Source organism: Ranitomeya imitator, chromosome 4 (assembly GCF_032444005.1).
Source record: "Ranitomeya imitator isolate aRanImi1 chromosome 4, aRanImi1.pri, whole genome shotgun sequence".
NCBI lineage: Eukaryota > Metazoa > Chordata > Amphibia > Anura > Dendrobatidae > Ranitomeya > Ranitomeya imitator.
The window spans coordinates 64,725,811-64,749,089 of record NC_091285.1 but is presented as its reverse complement, the minus strand read 5'-3'; positions in this window follow the sequence as shown (position 1 = coordinate 64,749,089).

The window sequence follows — 23,279 nt, the reverse complement described above, 5'->3', positions numbered from 1 at the left end:
TCGGAGTATACCACCCTAAGAAACCAGGCCAGATCAGAGTCGTGTTTGATTCCAGTGCTAAATTTAATGATGTCTCCCTGAATGACGTTCTGCTGACAGGACCAGACCTCAATAACAAACTACTGGGTGTACTTATGCGCTTCCGTAAGGATTCCATTGCCTTCATCGCTGACATCCAGCAAATGTTCCATTGTTTCCTTGTGAGAGAGAGAGACAGGAACTTCCTAAGATTCTTCTGGTACAGAGACAATGATCCTACTAAAGAAGTCACAGAGTATCGCATGAGAGTGCACATCTTTGGCAACAGTCCTTCACCTGCAGTCGCCATTTACGGACTCAAAAGGTCAGCTCAGGAAGGAGAACCAGAATACGGAGCAGATGTCAGACAATTCATAGAAAAGGACTTTTATGTCGACGACTGTCTAAAAGCCATGCCTTCAAATGAGACTGCCATCAGTCTTCTCAGGAGAGCTCAGGACATGCTTGCCTACTCGAACCTTAGGCTTCATAAAATAGCCTCAAACAGCTCATGGAACTCATGGAACAACTCATGGAAGCGTTCCCTTCTCAAGACCTATGTAATGGTCTCAGAGACCTGGACCTGGGGTCAGACCCCGCACCAATGCAACGCAGCCTCGGGCTTCTCTGGAATCTACAATCAGACACTTTCACCTTTCAGGTCAGCCAGGAAGAAAGGCCTTTCACACATAGAGGCGTCCTGTCTACCATTAACAGTCTGTACGACCCCTTGGGTTTCGCAGCTCCTGTTACTATACAAGGCAAGGCCCTACTAAGAGACTTAACTAGGGAAACATCTGACTGGGATGCACCTCTTCCACCTGATAAGAGGATCCAGTGGGAAGAGTGGAAGAACTCGTTAGCGGCACTCTCCAACTTGCATATGCCAAGACCATACACCCCTGTGCCATCTACTGAGATACAGAGCCAAAGACTGTACGTATTTGCAGATGCTTCTGTCAAAGCAATTGCCGCTGTTGCCTACCTCAAAACTGTAGACTCCAAATGTCAGTGCCACATTGGTTTCGTCATGGGAAAGGCCAAACTCGCACCACAACCAGAGCACATTATACCCAGGTTAGAGCTTTGTGCCGCAGCCTTAGCCGTTGAGTTAGCGGAGTTCATCGCATCCGAAATGGATATCGACCTGACACAAGCCAAGTTCTACTCAGATAGCAAAGTAGTCCTGGGATATATCCACAACGAAACCAGGCGATTCTACGTTTATGTCAATAACAGAGTGCTACGAATCAGGAGATCAGTTCACCCACAGCAGTGGCATTACATACCCACAGACCAGAATCCCACAGATCATGCAACTAGAGCAGTTGACGCAAGTCGACTAGGAAGCACAACGTGGCTCTTTGGACCAAAACTATTGTACATTGAGGAATGTTTTCCAGACACCTTCGAACTTGTAGGAGAGGACTCAGATGCTGAAATCCGCCCTCAGGTGTCTACACTACATACAATGACCTCTGTTATCCAGCTTGGATCTTGCAGGTTCGACAGATTCTCAAGTTGGAAGTCACTTACTCGAGCCATTACCTGCCTGACACATATACAGTTAGGGCCAGAAATATTTGGACAGTGACACAATTTTCGCGAGTTGGGCTCTGCATGCCACCACATTGGATTTGAAATGAAACCTCTACAACAGAATTCAAGTGCAGATTGTAACGTTTAATTTGAAGGGTTGAACAAAAATATCTGATACAAAATGTAGGAATTGTACACATTTCTTTACAAACACTCCACATTTTAGGAGGTCAAAAGTAATTGGACAAATAAACATAACCCAAACAAAATATTTTTATTTTCAGTATTTTGTTGCAAATCCTTTGGAGGCAATCACTGCCTTAAGTCTGGAACCCATGGACATCACCAAACGCTGGGTTTCCTCCTTCTTAATGCTTTGCCAGGCCTTTACAGCCGCAGCCTTCAGGTCTTGCTTGTTTGTGGGTCTTTCCGTCTTAAGTCTGGATTTCAGCAAGTGAAATGCATGCTCAATTGGGTTTAGATCTGGACATTGACTTGGCCATTGCAGAATGTTCCACTTTTTGGCACTCATGAACTCCTGGGTAGCTTTGGCTGTATGCTTGGGGTCATTCTCCATCTGTACTATGAAGCGCCATCCAATCAACTTTGCAGCATTTGGCTGAGTCTGGGCTGAAAGTATATCCCGGTACACTTCAGAATTCATCCGGCTACTCTTGTCTGCTCTTATGTCATCAATAAACACAAGTGACCCAGTGCCATTGAAAGCCATGCATGCCCATGCCATCACGTTGCCTCCACCATGTTTTACAGAGGATGTGGTGTGCCTTGGATCATGTGCCCGTTCCCTTTCTTCTCCAAACTTTTTTCTTCCCATCATTCTGGTACAGGTTGATCTTTGTCTCATCTGTCCATAGAATACTTTTCCAGAACTGAGCTGGCTTCTTGAGGTGTTTTTCTGCAAATTTAACTCTGGCCTGTCTATTTTTGTTATTGATGAATGGTTTGCATCTAGATGTGAACCCTTTGTATTTACTGTCATGGAGTCTTCTCTTTACTGTTGACTTAGAGACAGATACACCTACTTCACTGAGAGTGTTCTGGACTTCAGTTGATGTTGTGAACGGGTTCTTCTTCACCAAATTAAGTATGCGGCGATCATCCACCACTGTTGTCATCCGTGGACGCCCAGGTCTTTTTGAGTTCCCAAGCTCACCAGTCAATTCCTTTTTTCTCAGAATGTACCCAACTGTTGATTTTGCTACTCCAAGCATGTCTGCTATCTCTCTGATGGATTTTTTCTTTTTTTTCAACCTCAGGATGTTCTACTTCACCTCAATTGAGAGTTCCTTTGACCGCATGTTGTCTGCTCACAGCAACAGCTTCCAAATGCAAAACCACACACCTGGAATCCACCCCTGACCTTTTAACTACTTCATTGATTACAGGTTAACGAGGGAGACGCCTTCAGAGTTAATTGCAGCCCTTAGAGTCCATTGTCCAATTACTTTTGGTCCCTTGAAAAAGAGGACACTATGCATTACAGAGCTATGATTCCTAAACCCTTTCTCCGATTTGGATGTGGAAACTATCATATTGCAGCTGGGAGTGTGCACTTTCAGCCCATATTATATATATAATTGTATTTCTGAACATGTTTTTGTAAACAGCTAAAATAACAAAACTTGTGTCACTGTCCAAATATTTCTGGCCCTAACTGTAGCTCGCTCATTCATGGCTACCAGAACTTGTGGCACAGAAAAATGTAAAGGTTGGCATCTTTGTAAAAATACCTACGTTACCTCCGACTTAGAGTTCTCTAGAAATCACATCATCCTCACTGTTCAAAGAGAAACCTACTTTGCAGAAATCCAATGTCTTATTAACAAAGCTCCAATACCAGTGAGCAGCGTATTGAGAAAACTCGACCCATTCATCGACAACAGTGGCCTACTGAGAGTAGGACGCCGACTCAAAGAAGCTGAGATGGAGTTTGTGGAGAAATTCCCTCTTATACTTCCCGGAAAATGTCACGTTGCCTACCTAATCGTGCAACATTACCACAATCTGGACAAGCGCCAATGGAGACAGGTACAAAGTCTTGCAAATACTTTCTGGGACAGATGGCGCAAGCAATATTTGTCTACCCTGCAGCCACGTACAAAGTGGCAATCTACTAAACCTAATCTGAACATAGGTGACCTTGTTCTTGTGAAATACTGTCAAATTCATCGGAACCAGTGGCCACTTGGCCTAGTTACCGCAACGTTCCCGAGCAAGGACGGCAACGTCCGCAAAGTTGAGCTAAGGATGACCAAAGGGAATGAACCTAAGACATTTTCCAGACCGGTATCTGAACTGGTCCTATTGTTGCCTTCGGAAGAAAGGAGTAGTGACATCCGTTGATGCCAGACGGGGAGTGTTCTGTCTCCGCCATCTAATATTGTTACCCTGATTATTTGCTTGCATAATTGCAGTTTCCTCAGTATACAGTATTGATATATTCATGCTTTTATTCATCTGTGATGCTTTGGCTCCCTCTAGCGGTCAGAGTTATGTTGGCAGTTCAATCTTGTTTTTGTATTATCCATGTCTGATTCTCCTCCTCCTTTGCAATGCATTATGGTAGCTCAGCCTCCATTTCCCTCCATTTTTCCTTTCACTTTCTTCAGTTTGCCTTCAAGGAAAGACGCTTCACTTCATCCCCCTTGCGATTGCATTGCCGGTATGTCTTTATGCTTCACATAGATATTCCTGCTCTATATTAGCTTAGTTTAACCAGTTGTACTCCCAGTTTAGTCACTAGCTTTCTAAATGTTATGCATAATGTATATCATGTGTATTATGTATCTGTTCTATGCCATGCACTGATTCTATGTATATCATTGTTCACAGTTTCGCCGCATCAATATACCACTACGTTTAATAAAGCACAGACTCAACCACAGTCTCCTTATTGGACCCCGGTATAGCGGTTTAGCTGACTGTATAGCTACGTATGAGTCTGCCTCAGCTAGTGAGGACAGAACAGTTACTTATTAAGTATTTTGCGTGACATATCTGTGTAATTTAAGGGCATGAAAATTTAAAGTTGGAAAATTGTGAAATTTTCTAAATTTTTGCCAAATTTCTGTTTTTTTCACAAATAAGCACAAACCAAATCAAATAAATTTTTACCACTAACATGAAGTACAATATGTCACAAGAAAACAGTGTCAGAATCACAGGGATCTGTTGAAGCATTCCAGGGTAACCTCATAAAGGGACAGTGGTCAGAATTGTAAAAATTGACATGGTCATTAACGTGCAAACCACCCTCGAGGTAAAGGGGTGAAGTGGCTCCTCTGTTCTCCACTCATTACCTCTAGTTATTGCACCTGTTTGAACTTGTTATCAGTATAAAAGACACCTGTCCACAACCTCAAACAGTCACACTCCAAACTCCACTATGGTGAAGATCAAAGACCTGTCAAAGGACACCAGAAACAAAATTGTAGCCTGTCTCAACCTAGTGAAGAGTAAAACCTTCAAAAATCACAATTGGACAAGAATTTTTGATATTCGCAAGACTCCTAATTGTTCCTATAAGGGAGTAATTTATCATGCTGAGTGCCCCTGTGGCAAAGTCTACGTTGGCCTTACAACAAGAGAACTTAAGGTTCGAACACGTGAACACTTAAGGGACATTGAAACATCCCTCTCCATTACTAACGTGAATACTCTAAAGACTTTGCCAAAACACTTTAAATTGTACCATGGGAGCAATCCATCAGGCCTAAAAATTAAGGCTATTGATCAAATTAACCTAGGGGTGCGGGGAGGTGATTTGGGTAAGGCTTTAGCCAGAACAGAGAGTAAGGGGATTTATAGATTAGGCACCCTAGCACCACAGGGTCTGAATGAAAATCTGGGATTTAGAGCATTTTTATAATATTATTTTCCATAATATTTTCTCCGTTCTTTTGTGTCAGCATTTGTAATTGTTTTTAATTTTGTTTTTAAACTCCATTTTAGGATTCTTTTTAATTATGTAATTTTGTAGTTTTCCTAATATCTTATCTGGCTGTTCCTGGTTATCTTGGGGCTTGGTCCTGGTTTGTGCATGTTCCTGGGATGGATTTGGTGAGGTCCCTCTGGTTTTTCTTCGGCTCTATACTGAAGGGGTCATCCTGCCTGTTCGGGCTCTCTCTTCCCTTTGTTCAATGGCATTCTGATGAATCCAGCCCTTGTCCTTGAAAAGAGGAAAATATCCGGAGAAGAAAATATTATAAAGAATATTATATAATAAAGATTAATGATCAAAGGGGTGAAGAAATAATAATAAGAAAGAAAGTGGAAAAAAAGTTAAAGAAAAAAGCATTTGTTACTGTAAAAGTTCAAATTTGAAAATTCGTGCTCTCTGTAAATTATTTCCCTTTAAGGCTGGGTTCCCATTGCGTTATGGGACCGCGTTAAACGGACAGCGTTGCACGGCGAAATTAACGCCGTGCAACGAGGCCGTTAATGCGCCCATTCACGCTAATGGGAACGCGCTTCACTAGCGCGTGCCATGTTCGGCACACGCTAGCGACGCGCCGGTGATTCCTGGCGCGCCGCGGACGCTGCTTGCAGCGTCCGAGGCGCGCCCGCGGTCCGTTCCCTGCTCTCGTAGATCGGGGATCTGCGAGAGCGGGGACGTTACCGCGACCCCGACCGCAGCCCCATAGAAAACATTGCGTTAGCGCAATCCACTAGCGCTAGCGCTAAAATGATTGCACTAACGCAATGTGACCCTAGCCTTATTGACTTTTTGAGAGTTTTTTAGTGGTCTGATTTAGATATTCTCTTTTTTTGTTATATAAAAATGTGACTATTATTATTTCCAGTTATTATCACCTTTTTCATCTATGGTTTTATTTATAGGAGTTCAAAATTATTTTTCACTCACTTGTGTTTATTGCACATATCTTTTGCATATACTTTTTAATTTTATTTATTGTATTGGATATCAGCGTGCACGCATGTCAGTTCAGCTCTTCCTTGATTTCTGATCCTGCGCACTATGGAGTGGCTTCTGTTCCAGGCAAGTGTTACAGTGCTGCATCACCTGGAAGTCACTTGTAGCAGGATGTGCAGCGGGGTACTGACATGCACCATATAACCGCTGACCACCAATGAGATGTTTTATCTTGCATTTACCAGGCTATATAAAGGTGACAGTTCTACGGGTAAGCAACGCCCCCTTTTTTGAAGAAGCATATGGCGAAACGGCGGTGGTGACCTGTTGCAATCTACCTCCAGGAGCACTGCGCACTTTTTGACTTTTTGTAGGTATTTCCTTTCATTTAAGATAATCTCTGTCCTCTTTGCATTCTAATAGACATCTCATACACTGCAGTCAATGGGTTTTACTGAGCTTTCCAATATAAGCACATGCACTTTACCTAGTAAAGCTGTTGTTTTACCTTTACTTTTTTTGACAAGGGAGGAGTGCTAATTTAGGACTAAAATTTGTCAAATAGTTATTGCCTATTATGATAATTTTGACCTTGATCATGATTGCATAAATTTGCACATGTCATTTTTATACTACTTTTTTGATTTTTTGCTACTTTATACTGTTTTAAATAGTTTGAATTAAAATGTTGTGATTTTTAATTTAGTTTTGTGTCATGGATCCTCCTTTCCCTAAACTATGTTATATTTAGGGTTGTGTTGATATTTATTATGTGAGAGGAATATTTACCTCTGACTGCATGCTCTTTAAGACTGTGTTTATAAAAATATCAGCTGTCAGCAGCCCCAATTCTGGCACTTAGCCTCCCTTTTCCCACTTGCCCTGTAGCGGTGGCAAGTGGGGTGATAGTTGGGGGGTTCATGTTACCTTTCCATTGTCAGGTGACATCAAACCCAGAGGTTAGTAATGGAAAAGCATCAATAAGACGCCCCTATTAATAACCCCATAGTCGTATTGTATAAAAACACAGACACCCAGCAAAAAAGTCCTTTAATTGAAAGAATGACACAGACTCCTTTAATGCATCTTAACTAAACCATACTTGCGACATCACCCATGCCACTGACGCCAATTTCTTCTGCAAAAGAGTTAAAAACAAACAAACAACAATATTCCTCACCTTTCACAGAGAAAATGATAATCCACTTGAATCTAGCTCTGCTATATCTAGATGGCAGGCTGCATTTTGCATTTGCATGATGCGGCCATACAGCTTTATATCCAGCACAGACACTGAGCAGCATCTGATTCCACTGCCCAGTGTCTTGTGGTGAACTGGTAGGACCTATCTGATGTCACCACAAACCGGAAAAAGTTCTCCTGGTGACATCAGAAAGGTCCTGGGAGTTCACAGACAATGAAATCACTTCGTCTATCTGACTTTAGCGCAAGCGCCGTGGGAAGTTTTCCAACGGCGCTCGCGCTAACATCAAATCAGTACCTGAGATGTCAGTATCCATGTGTGTAATACCTGTGGCACAAGTGTCGCAACCATGTGCTGCATCAGTACCACAAGGAAGGTGCCAGGGAAGCAGAAGCACAGTAAGCGCTGTTCTCCGGCGCCTGGTGCTGACGACAACTCTCATCATTGTCCCCTGCTCTGCGAGCGATTAGCATGAGTGGGGGAGAATGATGACTGTTGTATTCAAGTGACAACAAGGACAGCAGGGGGATTTGGGGAAAATTCCTTCCATCAGCCTACACCTGCTGGCGCTAATAACAGTGACAGCAGGAGCGGCTGATGTGAATATTATTCACCCGCCGCTTGTGCTATAATATAATAAATAAATGAAAAAAATTGTGTTTGTTCCCCTGTACTTTTTACAACCTGCCAGGCAAAACTGACAGCTAGGGGCTGAAACCCTCAGCTTTTAGTGTTAGTGAAGCTGGTTATCAAGAAAAGAGGGTCCCCCACACCATATGTTTTAATTATTTAAATAAATAATAATTAAAAAAACCGGTGTGGGTTCCCCCTCATTTTTGACAATCAGCCTAGCTAATGCAGACAGCTGGGGGCTGGTATTCTTAGGTTGTTAAGAGGCCATGGATATTGGCCACGCAACCTAAAAATAGCAGCCCATAGCTGCCCAGAAAAGGTGAATCATTAGATGCATCAATTCTGATGCTTTGCCCGCCTCTTCCCATTTGCCCTGCAGTGGTGCCAAGTGGTGTTCATATTTTTAAGGTTGATGTCACCTTTGTATTGTCAGGTGACATCAAGTCCAGAGGTTAGTAATGGAGAGATAAGAGTCCCCCATTAACCCTTTGGTCATATTTTATAAAAACACACCCAGAAAAAAATCCTTTAATTGAAATAATGACACAGACTCCTTTAATAAATCTTAATTAAACCATACTTAAGACAATGCCCATTCCACAGATGCCATTGTCTCCTGCAAAAAAAGATAAAATGACAAACAACCATATCCCTCACCTTTCCACTGAGAAGATGATAATCCATTGTCCTGCGCCAGGTCTAGCTCTGCTAAATCTAGATTTCAGGCTTAATGGTTGATATGACCATACAGCCTGTCATCCAGCAGAGACACTGAGCAGCGTCTACTACCACTGCCCATTGTCTCGCGGTGAACTCATAGGACCTGTCTAATGTCACCTTCAGTGTGAGAAAGTTCTTATGCTCCCGGTGCCATCAGAAAGGTCCTGGGAATTCACAGCCAAGGAACTCAGTTCACCTATCTGACATTAGTGTGAGCGCCGTGGGAAAGTTTCCTACAGCGCTTTTGCTAACCTCAAATCGATACCTGGTATGTCAGTGTCTGTGTGTGTAATACATGTGACACACATGTGGCAACCATGTGCCTCCCGTGTGCCGCATCAGTACCACACGGCAGGCACCATGGAAGCATCAGTACAGTAAGCGCTTTTCCCCCATGCCTGGTGATGAAGATAACTCATCATTCTCCCCTGCTCTGCCGGTGATCAGTGAGAGCAGGGGAGATGGTGAGAGCTGTATTCAAGTGAGAACAATGGCAGCAGGTGGTGGTCTTTGAAACTATTACTCCCATCAGCCTACACCTGCTGCCACTAATATTAGTGATATCAGGAGCAGCTGATGAAAGCATTCCTCACCCGCTGCCTGCATTATAAATAAATGAAAAAAACGGCATGGGTTCCCCTGTATTTTCTATAACCAGGCAGAAAAACTCATAGCTGGGGACTGCAACCCTCCGCTGCCAGTGTTAGCAAGTCTGGTTATCAAGAATAAATTGGTCCCCATGGCATATTTTTTAATTATTGATATAAATAATAATAAAAAAACAGCATGGGGTCCACTCATTTTTGACAACTAGCCTTGCTAAAGCAGACATCTGGGGGCTAGTATTCTCAGGCTTTCAATAGGCCATGCAAAATGACACCCCAGCCTAAAAATAGCAGCCAGCAGCTGCCCAGAAAAGACACATGTATCAGATGAGCCAATTCTGGTGCTTTGCTCTTCCCAGTTTCCTGTAGTGGTGGCAAGTGGGATTCATATTTATTGGGTTGATGTCACCTTTGTATTGTCAGGTGACATCAATCCCATGGATTACTAATGGAAAGGCATCCATAAGACATCTATCCATTACTAATCCTATAGATATATTTTAAATAAAGACTAGTGATGAGCGAAAGTGCTCGCCACTACTCATTACTCGCCCGAGTATCACTATGATCGGGGTACTCGGCGAGCAGCGAGCATTTCTGGGATTATTCGCCGTAACTGCAGTCTCCACCAAGCAGTTTTGGCAGACTTTAGAGACCAAATCAAGGTGCAGGGATTGTCTGCCAGGCCATGAAGCGCCACAGCCATCTTTGTTGTGGTCGTGCAGAGATTGGCTGGGCCGCACAGCATCATCCCGAGTATAAGAGACCTGGCGCCGCCCTGCTTGCCGCATTCAATTCCTGTTTCAGCGAGAGTATGAAGAGCTGCTGCCGAGATAGGGTCAGAATCATGGTTTTTAGAGTTAGTGTAGGTCTGCAACTCTTACATCCACAACTCCTGAGAAACCAACAGTACTTTTTAATTCGTGGGTCCCGATATTTCAGCGCTAGGTAGGCAGGGCACACCATATCCACATCAGTGCAAGGCCTGCAGGCACTGTATGTGCGTCCATTGCTCCCACTGCATACTTCCCAAAGCTACATAACTGCCTGCTGCAGCAGCTTATTTACTATATATAAACCTATTTTTTTTTCCAAAAAATCCCCCCCCCCAAAAAAAATATACAGTCTGTTCTGTCAGACTGAGGCCTGTTGAAAAGTGATAGTTTGTCAGGCATACGTAGCATCGTTGTGTGTGCTACCCTTGTGCCCCCTTTTTTTTTTTTTTTGGTGTTTTAAATTCACTGAAAGAGGCCTCATATATCTCTGTGCTCCAAGTTTGGTCATTGGAGGCCGGTGTACTTACTTTGTGGCTGTGTAATACTCAAATTCTATACAGCGCTATTTAGCATCCAAAGAAATCGAAGGGCCACAGATTTGCGAATGTGGTACTGTATTTCAGTTACAGCCTTCAACTGTCATATACCTCTGTGCTCCAAGTTTGGTCATTGGAGGCCGGTATACTTACTTTGTGGCTGTGTGATACTCAAATTCTGTACAGCGCTATTTAGCATCCAAAAAAATTGAAAGGCCACAGATTTGCCAGTGTGGTATTTCTGTTTCAGCCGTCATATATCTCTGTGCTCTAAGTTGGGGCATTGGAGGCCGGTGTACTTACTTTGTGGCTGTGTGATACTCAAATTCTATATAGCGCTATTTAGCATCCAAAAAAATTGATAGGCCACAGATTTGCCAGTGTAGTATTTCCATTACAGCCGTGAACCGTCATATATCTCTGAGCTCCAAGTTTGGGCATTGCAGGTCGGTGTACTTATTTTTTGGCTGTGTGATACTCTAATTCTAATTCTGTTAGGCCTGCCTTATGTTTGGGTTTGAAAAATCGTAGATTTGCAGGCATTCTGATCACATATTATTTTGCTAGTAATAAAGACATTTGTGTTGAGCATTTGAAATAGTGCAGTAGTTCATTTAAAATGGTTAAGGCAAGGGGCAAGGGACGTGGAAGTGGACTTGATGCTGATGGTGCATCCAGAGGACGAGGCCGCCTTGGGCAAGGTGAAAGTGGGCAACAACAAAGACCCACATCTTCTCGCTCGACCTTCCTGTCCCAGTTTCTGGGGGGACCGCAGCACACTACTATTAAAGCCAGAGCAGTGTGAAACGGTTGTTGGTTGGATAGCGGATAATGCTTCCAGTCACTTAGCCACCACCTCCACCTTGTCATCCACATGGTCAAGTCTGAGTAGATGTGAGTGTGGCAGGATATTCCTCACCCTGATCCTCCTCCCTCCCACCATGCTAAGTGCCTGAGACAACTGATCCCACACTTGGACACTCTGAAGAGCTGTTCAGTTTTCCATTTCAAGATTCAGAAATCTCTGCTGGTCAACTTGAAGTGGGGAAAGATGAGATCACATGTAGAGCTGTCCAAAGCTTTGACCAGCCCCGGTCACACGAAGGTGATGGTGGGAAAGTGTCACAAGAGGTGGATGATGATGAGACATAATTGCCAGAAAGTCAGGAGGAGGAGCAGGGCATGGATGTGGAAGACAAGGTGGTGGTTGACATAGTGACTGACCCAACCTGTCAGGAGGACATGCATAGCGAGGACCATAGCACAAACGGGGAAGGAGGCATTTCACCCCAACAGGAAGGAAGAAGCAGTTTGGTGGCCACAGACAGAAGGCGTGCATCCATTCCCCCGTAACACCAACATGAGTGAAGTTGCCATTCCACCTGTGAGAACTTCCCGAGTCTGGCTATTTTTTAAAGACTCTGCCGATAACCCCAAACAGGCCATTTGCAGCACCTGCCATGCCCGCATCAGCAGGGGTAGCAAAAAAACCAGCCTGACCACCATCAGCATGATCAGGCACATGCAAGCAAGGCACCCAACTTTGTGGGCCAAACCACAGGCTCCAGGACCACTGCCTGCTGGTCACACCACTGCTTCTTCCACTGTTTTGCATAGAAGCCAATCCCCAGTACACAGTGCATGCAAAGATGCCTCTAGCCCTGCACTTGTTGTGGCCCACAGTCAAGCCTTGTCCCAGCACAGCGTTCAATTGTCTATAACCCAGTCTTTGGAACGCAAGCAGAAATACTTCTCTTCTGCTTGCGCTAGAAATGCCTCCTTTTAGGCTTGTTGAGATGGAAGCCTTCGGCAACCTGATGGCGGTGGTCTTCTCAAGGCACTCGGTCCCCAGTCGCCACTATTTCTCCCGGTGTACCATACCGGCATTACACCACCATGTGTCCCACAACATTACCCGTGCCCTCAACAATGTTGTTACAGGGAAAGTCCACCTAACCACGGACAACTGGACAAGTGCTTGTGGGCAGGGATGGTACATCTCAATGACGGCACACTGGGTTAACATAGTGGAAGCAGGGACCCAGTTGGAACCTGGGATATAACACATCCTCCCCATGCTGAGGATTGCTGGCCCTACCTCAATCAGGGTTGCCCCCATAGTCTACAGCTCCTGCACCTCCTCCTCCTCTTCATCCTCCATGTCTGAAATCAACACATCAGTCAGAAGCTGGAAGTACTGCAGCACTGCCTCAGCCAAGCGGCAACAGGCTGTGCTGAAGCTAATCTGCATAGGTGACAAACTGCACAATGCAGAAGAGTTGTGGACAGTACTGAAAGAGCAGTCAGATGTTTGGATGACACCGCTAAACCTGCAGCCAGGCATGGTCATGTGTGACAATGGCTGTAACCTAGTGGTGGCTCTGAAGCAAGGTGAGCTCACACACATACCTTGCATGGCCCATGTGCTTAACCTCGTCATTCAACATTTTCTGAAAAGCTACCTGGAGCTGCCAGATCAGCTAGTGATAGTACGCCATCTGTCTGCCCATTTCAGAAAGTCAGCTACAGCTTCAGCTGCCCTTGCCATGCTTTAGCAGCGGTTTCAGCTACCAGCTCACCGACTGTTGTGTGATGTCCCCACGCGCTGGAACTCTACGCTGCATATGTTGGAAAGGTTTTGTGAGCAGAAGAGGGCCGTTGACCACCATCCTCAACAAGGCCATCGAATTTCAGGTCAGACTCCACACATAAGACCTCAGGAGTGGACATGGATGTCAGACATATGTAACATCTTCCAAAACTTTGAGGACAGCACCAAGATGGTGATCGGCGATGATGGCATAATTAGCATCACCATCCCGCTTCTCAGCATTCTGAAAAACTCTCTGCTCACAATCAAAAAGCATGTATTGCAGGAGGAGCACGAGGACATGGAGTAAGGGAACATTCAGGGGGATTACACTCAGCCCGCCCTCATGTCTTCTCAATGTGGATTGGTAGGCAATGAGTCAGAAGAGGAGGAGGAAGAACAGGAGCTACTTTCATGCGCTATAGACGGTACTACAAACACATCTGTATTAGCTTCAGTTCAGCGGGGATGGCCTGAGGACAGGGAGGAGGAGGACGAGGTTGAGAAGGAGTAGGACAGAATGGTCAGTCGTCCTGTTGATGAGGACACGGAAGTCTTGACTGTTAGCAGTCTGACACGCATGGCTGACTTTATGTTGCGCTGCATTTCACGAATTATCAAAATTTTGGGTGACACTCATTATTGGTTGATGACCCTTCTAGACCCACACAGCAAGGAGAGCTTTCAATCTCTTCTGCCTGACACAGAGAGGTGTACTAAAATATTGCAGTACTACAGGGCCCTTGAAGTGGAATTAGTTAGAAAACTCCCATGTGAGAATGCTGGAAGCAGACGTCTGAGTTTGTTGTACAACCAAGGACTCCAAGCGAGAGAGACATAAGTATAATCCTCATGGTTTGTAAGCTTGCGAGCAGGGCCCTCACTCTTCCTGGTATCTGTATTGAACTATATTTCTGTTATGCTGTAATGTCTATTGTCTGTACAATTCCCGTCTATAATTTGTAAAGCGCTGCGGAATATGTTGGCGCTATATAAATAAAAATTATTATTATTATTATTATATAATCCAGCTCAGCAGGGGAACAATGGCCAAGTTCTGAGAAAGTTTTCTCAGACCCTCCCATCGTGGCAGCACAGAGGCAAGGGGTGCTGTCACAAGAAGTGCAATGTTTGGGAAGATGGTGAGGGAGAACCTTGCAGATCGTACAAACGTCCTCCGTAATTCCTCTGTGCCTTTTAATTATTGGGTATCAAAGCTGGACACGTGGCATGAACTGGCTTTCTATGCCTTAGAGGTCCTGGCCTGCCCTGCTGCTAAGGTTCTGCCAGAGCGGGTTTTTAGTGCCGCTGATGAAAATATAACAGATAAGCACATTCGCCTGTCAACTGAAAATGCTGACAGGCTGACTCTTATAAAAATGAACAAGGCCTGGATTGGGAAAGACTTCTGTACACCACCAAGTGAAACCAGCGAAACATAACCTCAAATACACTCTCTGTTTTGGGACGGCGTATGTTGTGAATTCTGTTTTGGAACTCCCTCCTGTGGTCATGAATGGTACTTCGGCGAGTTCTGTCCATGGACTCCCTCTGGTTGCTGTGAGTGGAGCTGCTGGTTCTGAGGTTCCTTCCACAGGTGACCTGGTTTATTCTTTGGCTGGCTGCTCTATTTAACTCCACCTAGATCGTTACTCCATGCTACCTGTCAATGTTCCAGCACTGGTTCAGTACGCTCTTGGATCTTTCTGGTGTCCTGTCTTTGCCAGCAGAAGCTAAGTCCCTGCTAAGTTTATTTTGTTGTACTTGTTTTCTTGTCCAGCTTGCTAATATGATTCTTTCTGGCTAGCTGGAAGCTCTGGGATGCAGAGTGGCACCTCCGCATCGTGAGTCGGTGCGGGGGTCTTTTTGCACACTCTGTGTGGTCTTTTGTAGTTTTTTTGTGCTGACCGCAAAGTTACCTTTTCTATCCTCTGCCTGTTTAGGTAGTCTGGCCTCCCTTTGCTGAAACCTCTTTCATTCCTGTGTTTGTGTATTTCACCTTCTCTCACCGTCAATATTTGTGGGGGGCTGCCTTTTCCTTTGGGGAATTTCTCTGAGGCAAGGTAGGCTTTACTTTCTATCTCTAGGGGTAGCTAGCTCTTAGGCTGTGACGAGGCATCTAGGCCTGTTAGGTACGCTCCACGGCTATTTCTAGTGTGTGTGATAGGATTAGGGATTGCGGTCAGCAGAGTTCCCACTTCCCAGAGCTTGTCCTGTGTTGCTTACCCATCAGGTCTTTCCGGGTGCTCCTAACCACCAGGTCCATAACAGTACAGGTGGCCCAAAGTGTTAATGCATCTCAATAGAGGGATAAGAGAAGTTCTGAAACCATTTTTTTTTCTCTGCAGTGTGTTTTGTCTTTCTTTTCCCCTTTACCTCTGGGTGGTTCAGGACACAGGTGTAGATATCGACATTCAAGGTCTATCCTCTTGTGTGGATCATCTCACTGCAAGGGTACAAAGTATTCAAGATATTGTAGTTCAGAATCCGATGTTAGAGCCTAGAATTTCAATTCCTGATTTGTTTTCTGGGGATAGATCTAAGTTCCTGAATTTCAAAAATAATTGTAAACTGTTTCTTGCTTTGAAACCCCGCTCCTCTGGTGACCCAGTTCAACAAGTAAAAATCATTATTTCTTTGTTACGTGGTGATCCTCAAGACTGGGCATTTTCCCTTGCGCCAGGAGATCCTGCATTGCGTGATGTAGATGCGTTTTTTCTGGCGCTTGGATTGCTTTATGATGAACCAAATTTAGTGGATCAGGCAGAGAAAAACTTACTGGCTTTGTGTCAGGGTGAGGATGAAGCGGAGGTATATTGTCAGAAGTTTAGAAAGTGGTCTGTGCTTACTCAGTGGAATGAGTATGCCATGGCGGCATTTTCAGAAAAGGTCTTTCTGAAGCCCTTAGGGATGCTATGGTGGGATTTCCCACGCCTGCTGGTCTGAATGAGTCTATGTCCTTGGCCATTCAGATCGATCAGCGCTTGCGTGAGCGCAAAGCTGTGCACCATTTGGCGGTATTCTCTGAGCATAGGTCAGAGCCTATGCAATGTAATAGGACTTTGACCAGAGCTGAACAGCAAGAACACAGACGTCAGAATGGGCTGTGTTTTTACTGTGGTGACTCCACTCATGCTATCTCTGATTGTCCTAAGCGCACTAAGCGGTTCACTAGGTCTACCACCATTGGTACGGTACAGCCTAAATTTCTTTTGTCCATTACTCTGATTTGCTCTTTGTCGTCCTATTCTGTTATGGCGTTTGTGGATTCGGGCGCTGCCCTGAATTTGATGGACTTGGAGTTTGCCAGGTGCTGTGGTTTTTTCTTAGAGCCCTTGCAGTGTCCTATTCTATTGAGAGGAATTGATGCTACGCCTTTGGCCAAGAATAAGCCTCAGTACTGGACTCATTTGACCATGTGCATGGCTCCTGCACATCAGGAAAATATTCGCTTTTTGGTGTTGCATAATCTGCATGATGTGGTCGTTTTGGGGTTGCCATGGCTACATGTCCATAATCCAGTATTGGATTGGAAATCTATGTCTGTGTCCAGCTGGGGTTGTCAAGGGGTATATGGTGATGTTCCATTGCTGTCAATTTCGTCTTCCACTCCTTCTGAAGTTCCTGAGTTTTTGTCGGATTACCGGGATGTATTTGATGAGCCCAAGTCCGGAGCCCTACCTCCTCATAGGGATTGTGATTGTGCTATTAATTTGATTCCTGGTAGTAAGTTTCCTAAGGTCCGACTGTTCAATTTATCTGTGCCAGAACACACCGCTATGCGGAGTTATATAAAGGAGTCCTTGGAGAAAGGGCATATTCGCCCGTCGTCGTCACCGTTGGGAGCAGGCTTCTTTTTTGTGGCCAAGAAGGATGGTTCTTTAAGACCTTGTATTGATTACCGCCTTCTTAATAAGATCACGGTCAAATTTCAGTACCCTTTGCCGCCATTGTCTGATTTGTTTGCTTGGATTAAGGGGGCTAGTTGGTTCACCAAGATAGATCTTCGGGGGGCGTATAATCTTGTGCATATTAAACAGGGCGATGAATGGAAAACAGCATTTAATACGCCCGAGGGCCATTTTGAGTACCTGGTGATGCCATTCGGGCTTTCTAATGCTCCATCTGTGTTTGAATCCTTTATGCATGACATCTTCCGAGAGTATCTGGATAGATTTATGATTGTATATTTGGATGATATTTTGGTCTTTTTGGATGATTGGGAGTCTCATGTGAAGCAGGTCAGAATGGTGTTCCAGGTCCTTCGTGCTAATTCCTTGTTTGTGAAGGGGTCTAAATGTCTCTTTGGAGTTCAGAAGGTTTCATTTTTGGCTTTCATTTTTTCCCCTTCTACTATCGAGATGGACCCTGTTAAAGTTCAGGCCATTTATGATTGGACTCAGCCTACATCTGTGAAGAGTCTGCAGAAGTTCATGGGCTTTGCTAATTTTTACCGTCGCTTCATCGCTAATTTTTCTAATGTTGTTAAACCGCTGACTGATTTGACCAAGAAAGGTGCTGATGTGGTCAATTGGTCTTCTGCGGCCGTTGAGGCTTTTCAGGAGTTGAAGCGTCGTTTTTCTTCTGCCCCTGTGTTGTGCCAGCCAGATGTTTCGCTCCCGTTTCAGGTCGAGGTTGATGCTTCTGAGATTGGAGCAGGGGCTGTTTTGTCTCAGAGAAGTTCTGATGGCTCGGTGATGAAACCATGTGCTTTCTTTTCTAGAAAGTTTTCGCCTGCCGAGCGTAATTATGATGTTGGCAACCAAGAGTTGTTGGCTATGAAGTGGGCATTCGAGGAGTGGCGACATTGGCTTGAAGGAGCCAAGCAACGCGTGGTGGTCTTGACGGATCACAAGAATTTGACTTATCTCGAGTCTGCCAAACGGTTGAATCCTAGACAGGCTCGATGGTCGCTGTTTTTCTCCCATTTCGATTTTTTGGTTTCTTACCTTCCGGGCTCTAAGAATGTGAAGGCTGATGCCCTTTCAAGGAGTTTTGTGCCTGACTCTCCGGATGTTCCTGAGCCGGCTGGTATTCTCAAGGAGGGGGTAATTTTGTCTGCCATCTCCCCTGATTTGCGGCGGGTGCTGCAGAAGTTTCAGGCTGATAGACCTGACCGTTGTCCAGCGGAGAAGCTGTTTGTCCCTGATAGATGGACTAGTAGAGTTATCTCTGAGGTTCATTGTTCGGTGTTAGCTGGTCATCTCGGAATCTTTGGTACCAGAGATTTGGTGGCTAGATCCTTTTGGTGGCCTTCCTTGTCACGGGATGTGCGTTCTTTTGTGCAGTCCTGTGGGACTTGTGCTCGGGCTAAGCCCTGTTGTTCTCGTGCCAGTGGGTTGCTTTTGCCCTTGCCGGTCCCGAAGAGGCCCTGGACGCATATTTCCATGGATTTTATTTCAGACCTCCCTATCTCTCAGAGGATGTCGGTCATCTGGGTGGTTTGTGATCGCTTCTCTAAGATGATTTGGTGCCATTATTTTTCCAGCATGTGGTTCGTTTGCATGGCATTCCGGAGAACATCATCTCGGACAGAGGTTCCCAGTTTGTTTCGAGGTTTTGGCGGTCCTTTTGTGCTAAGATGGGCATTGATTAGTCTTTTTCTTCGGCTTTCCATCCTCAGACAAATGGCCAAACCGAACGAACCAATCAGACTTTGGAAACATATCTGAGATGCTTTGTTTCTGCTGATCAGGATGATTGGGTGTCTTTCTAGCCTTTGGCTGAGTTCGCCCTTAATAATCGGGCCAGCTCGGCTACTTTGGTTTTCGCCTTTTTTCTGTAATTCTGGTTTCCATCCTCGTTTTTCTTCAGGGCAGGTTGAGCCTTCGGACTGTCCTGGTGTGGATTCTGTGGTGGACAGGTTGCAGCAAATTTGGACTCACGTGGTGGACAATTTGACATTGTCCCAGGAGAAGGCTCAACGTTTCGCTAACCACCGTCGCTGTGTTGGTCCCCGACTTCGTGTTGGGGATTTGGTTTGGTTGTCGTCTCGTTATGTTCCTATGAAGGTTTCCTCTCCTAAGTTTAAGCCTCGTTTCATTGGTCCTTATAAGATTTCTGAAGTTCTTAATCCTGTGTCATTTTGTTTGGCCCTTCCAGCTTCTTTTGCCATCCATAATGTGTTCCATAGGTCGTTGTTGCGGAGATACGTGGCGCCTATGGTTCCCTCCGTTGACCCTCCTGCCCCGGTGTTGGTCGAGGGGGAGTTGGAGTATGTGGTGGAGAAGATTTTAGATTCTCGTATTTCGAGACGGAAACTCCAGTACCTGGTCAAGTGGAAGGGTTATGGTCAGGAAGATAATTCCTGGGTTGTTGCCTCTGATGTTCATGCTGCTGATCTGGTTCGTGCCTTTCATTTGGCTCGTCCTGATCGGTCTGGGGGTTCTGGTGAGAGTTCGGTGACCCCTCCTCAAGGGGGGGTACTGTTGTGAATTCTGTTTTGGAACTCCCTCCTGTGGTCATGAATGGTACTTCGGCGAGTTCTGTCCATGGACTCCCTCTGGTGGCTGTGAGTGGAGCTGCTGGTTCTGAGGTTCCTTCCACAGGTGACCTGGTTTATTCTTTGGCTGGCTGCTCTATTTAACTCCACCTAGATCGTTACTCCATGCCACCTGTCAATGTTCCAGCACTGGTTCAGTACGCTCTTGGATCTTTCTGGTGTCCTGTCTTTGCCAGCAGAAGCTAAGTCCCTGCTAAGTTTATTTTGTTGTTCTTGTTTTCTTGTCCAGCTTGCTAATATGATTCTTTCTGGCTAGCTGGAAGCTCTGGGATGCAGAGTGGCACCTCCGCACCGTGAGTCGGTGCGGGGGTCTTTTTGCACACTCTGCGTGGTCTTTTGTAGTTTTTTTGTGCTGACCGCAAAGTTACCTTTTCTATCCTCTGCCTGTTTAGGTAGTCTGGCCTCCCTTTGCTGAAACCTCTTTCATTCCTGTGTTTGTGTATTTCATCTTCTCTCACCGTCAATATATGTGGGGGGCTGCCTTTTCCTTTGGGGAATTTCTCTGAGGCAAGGTAGGCTTTACTTTCTATCTCTAGGGGTAGCTAGCTCTTAGGCTGTGACGAGGCATCTAGGCCTGTTAGGTACGCTCCACGGCTATTTCTTGTGTGTGTGATAGGATTAGGGATTGCGGTCAGCAGAGTTCCCACTTCCCAGAGCTTGGCCTGTGTTGCTTACCCATCAGGTCTTTCCGGGTGCTCCTAACCACCAGGTCCATAACAGGTGTATTCTCATGCATCTCTTCACAACTACACATGGGTATACGCTTCCAGATTTGGTTGTTTTTTTTTATCCTCCTCCTTATCCTCATCCTCCTCATCCAGAACCACTATATCACCAGGGTGTACGTGCTCTGTACGATTCATTTTGGCCAAGGGGGCTGTGATGGCACTCTTTTTTTTTTTTTTTTAAAAAGGACAACACATTGGGGAATTGGGCATGGCATTACATTGGGCTTACTTCTTAACTCTGTCTCTTGCAATCTGTCCTGTACCTGCCAGTAGATCACCAGGGTGAACGTGCTCTGTACGGTGCATGTTGGCCAAGGGGCCTGTGATGGCACTCTTTTATTTTTTTTAAAAAGGATTTTACATTGAGGAATTGGTCATGACATTACATTGGGCCTACTTTATTATTATTATTATTATTTATTATTATAGCGCCATTTATTCCATGGTACTTTACATGTGAACTTCTTAAGTCTTTCTCCTGCAATGTGTCCTTTAACTGCCACTAGATGACCAGGGTGCACTTGCTCAGTACTGTTTTAGGCCGGTGATTTTTGGGCACGGGGCTGTGAAGGCACTATTTCATTTTGTAAAAACAGGAACCCACATTGTGGAATTGGGCATTACATTATATTGGGCCGACTTCTTAAGTCTATCTCCTGCAGTGTGTCCTTTAACTGCCACTAGATGACCAGGTGCACGTGCTCAGTACTGTTATAGGCCGGTGATTTTTGAGCACGGGGCTGTGAAGGCACTATTTCATTTTGTAAAAGCAGGACCCCACATTGGGGAATTGGGCATTACATTACATTGGGCCTACATCTAAAGTCAGTCTCCTGCCATGTGTCCTTTAACTGCCACTAGATGACCAGGGTGCATGTGCTCAGTACTGTTATGGGCCGGTGATTTTTGGGCATGGAGGTTGTGAAGGCACTATTTCATTTTGTAAAAACAGGACCCCACATTGGGGAATTGGGCATTACATTACATTCGGACAACTTCTTATCTCGGTCTCCTGCAATGTGTCCGGTACCTGCCACTAGATCACCAAGGTGAACGTGCTCTGTACGGTGCATTTTGGGCTAGGGGGCTGTGATGACACTATTTTAATCAGTCCAAAAAGGACCCCACATTGGGGAATTGGGCATGACATTCCATTGGGCCTACTTCTTAATTCTGTCTCCTGCAATATCTCTTGTTAAACTGCCACTAGATCACCTGGGTGAACGTGCTTTGTACTGTTATAGGCCAGTGAAGTTTGGTCAAGGGGGGCTGTGATGGCACTAGTCTATTTTTCCAAAAAGGTACCCTACATTGGTGAAACCACATACTTGTTGGAAAACACTTCATAACATTTGTGTACCTTAAAGAGCTCACTTGAAAAGCTCCTTTTTGCGTTGCCTGGTTGCTAACATTGGCACATTACACTTCATATAAATTTGATATAGTAATGCTGTTACTTTACCTCAGTAGTTCATTAAAAATATAGCTATGTCCACTATATTAGTTTCTCTCCTTGTGAGCCTTATCTTTGTCTGCTTCAAATGTACAAATGGAGAATATACAAATGGAGATTTGTAAACAAGATTGACATACTGTATCCTGAATGCATTTAGACAATCACATAGCTGCATTTCTTGTAAAACATTTAGAGATGTGACAGACAATGCTCATAGTGACACAATCTTGATAAATGTTTGTTTATTCACTTCACAAACAGTTCTAAGCCTTTATATGTTTGCTGTTTGTCATTGTAAAACATTAAGGTTTACTGATACTATGCCGGTGATGGTTTGATCTAAATCCTTGTGGCTTTTATTTTCTAGGGGTTTATGGCCCCTCGTCATCAGGACTCCATGATATCTCAGTGTCATTCAACCTTGAAAAGTGGCCACTTGAAGGTGTGGGTGAAACTAGAGTTACTACATATTGTTTTTCACTATATCAGACCAGAGAAAGATGACTAAGACAGATGCCAAAACTGGGGTACCTGTACATTTACAGTGTGCTGATACCTGCATAAGTGGGGATGCCCATGCAGTGTAGGTAATCTCCCAGGGTTCTCTGTCTTGGTGTTGCTTCTTTGATATTCCAGACAGATGATGTTTAAAAGCCTCTTGGTGATGATCTAACTATACTGTATGTAGTTAATCTTCATATATACGTAATCACTATATTTATTTAATCCTTATATGTACTTATTAACCTGCGTATGTTAACACATACAAAAGTGTACTCACACTATTCAATCATACTATTTCTTAAATTGTGTAGTTTGCAATACAATTGCCTTGCATTGCAAGTATTTGCCTTTTTCAAAGCCGTGTCTGAACCTTAGTGTTAAAAACATGTCAAATAAAATTGCAAAATTCTCCTGTTAATAATTGTGCAAAGAGGGAGCCATCATTCCATTAAAAAATACAAGTGGATTTTCCTGGGCCCATCCAGTATGTGGGTTCCAAGGCCTAAAGGGGTGCATATGACTATGCAGCAGGGCTGGCCTTCCTGCCAATGTATAAAACAAAGGAGTATGGAGC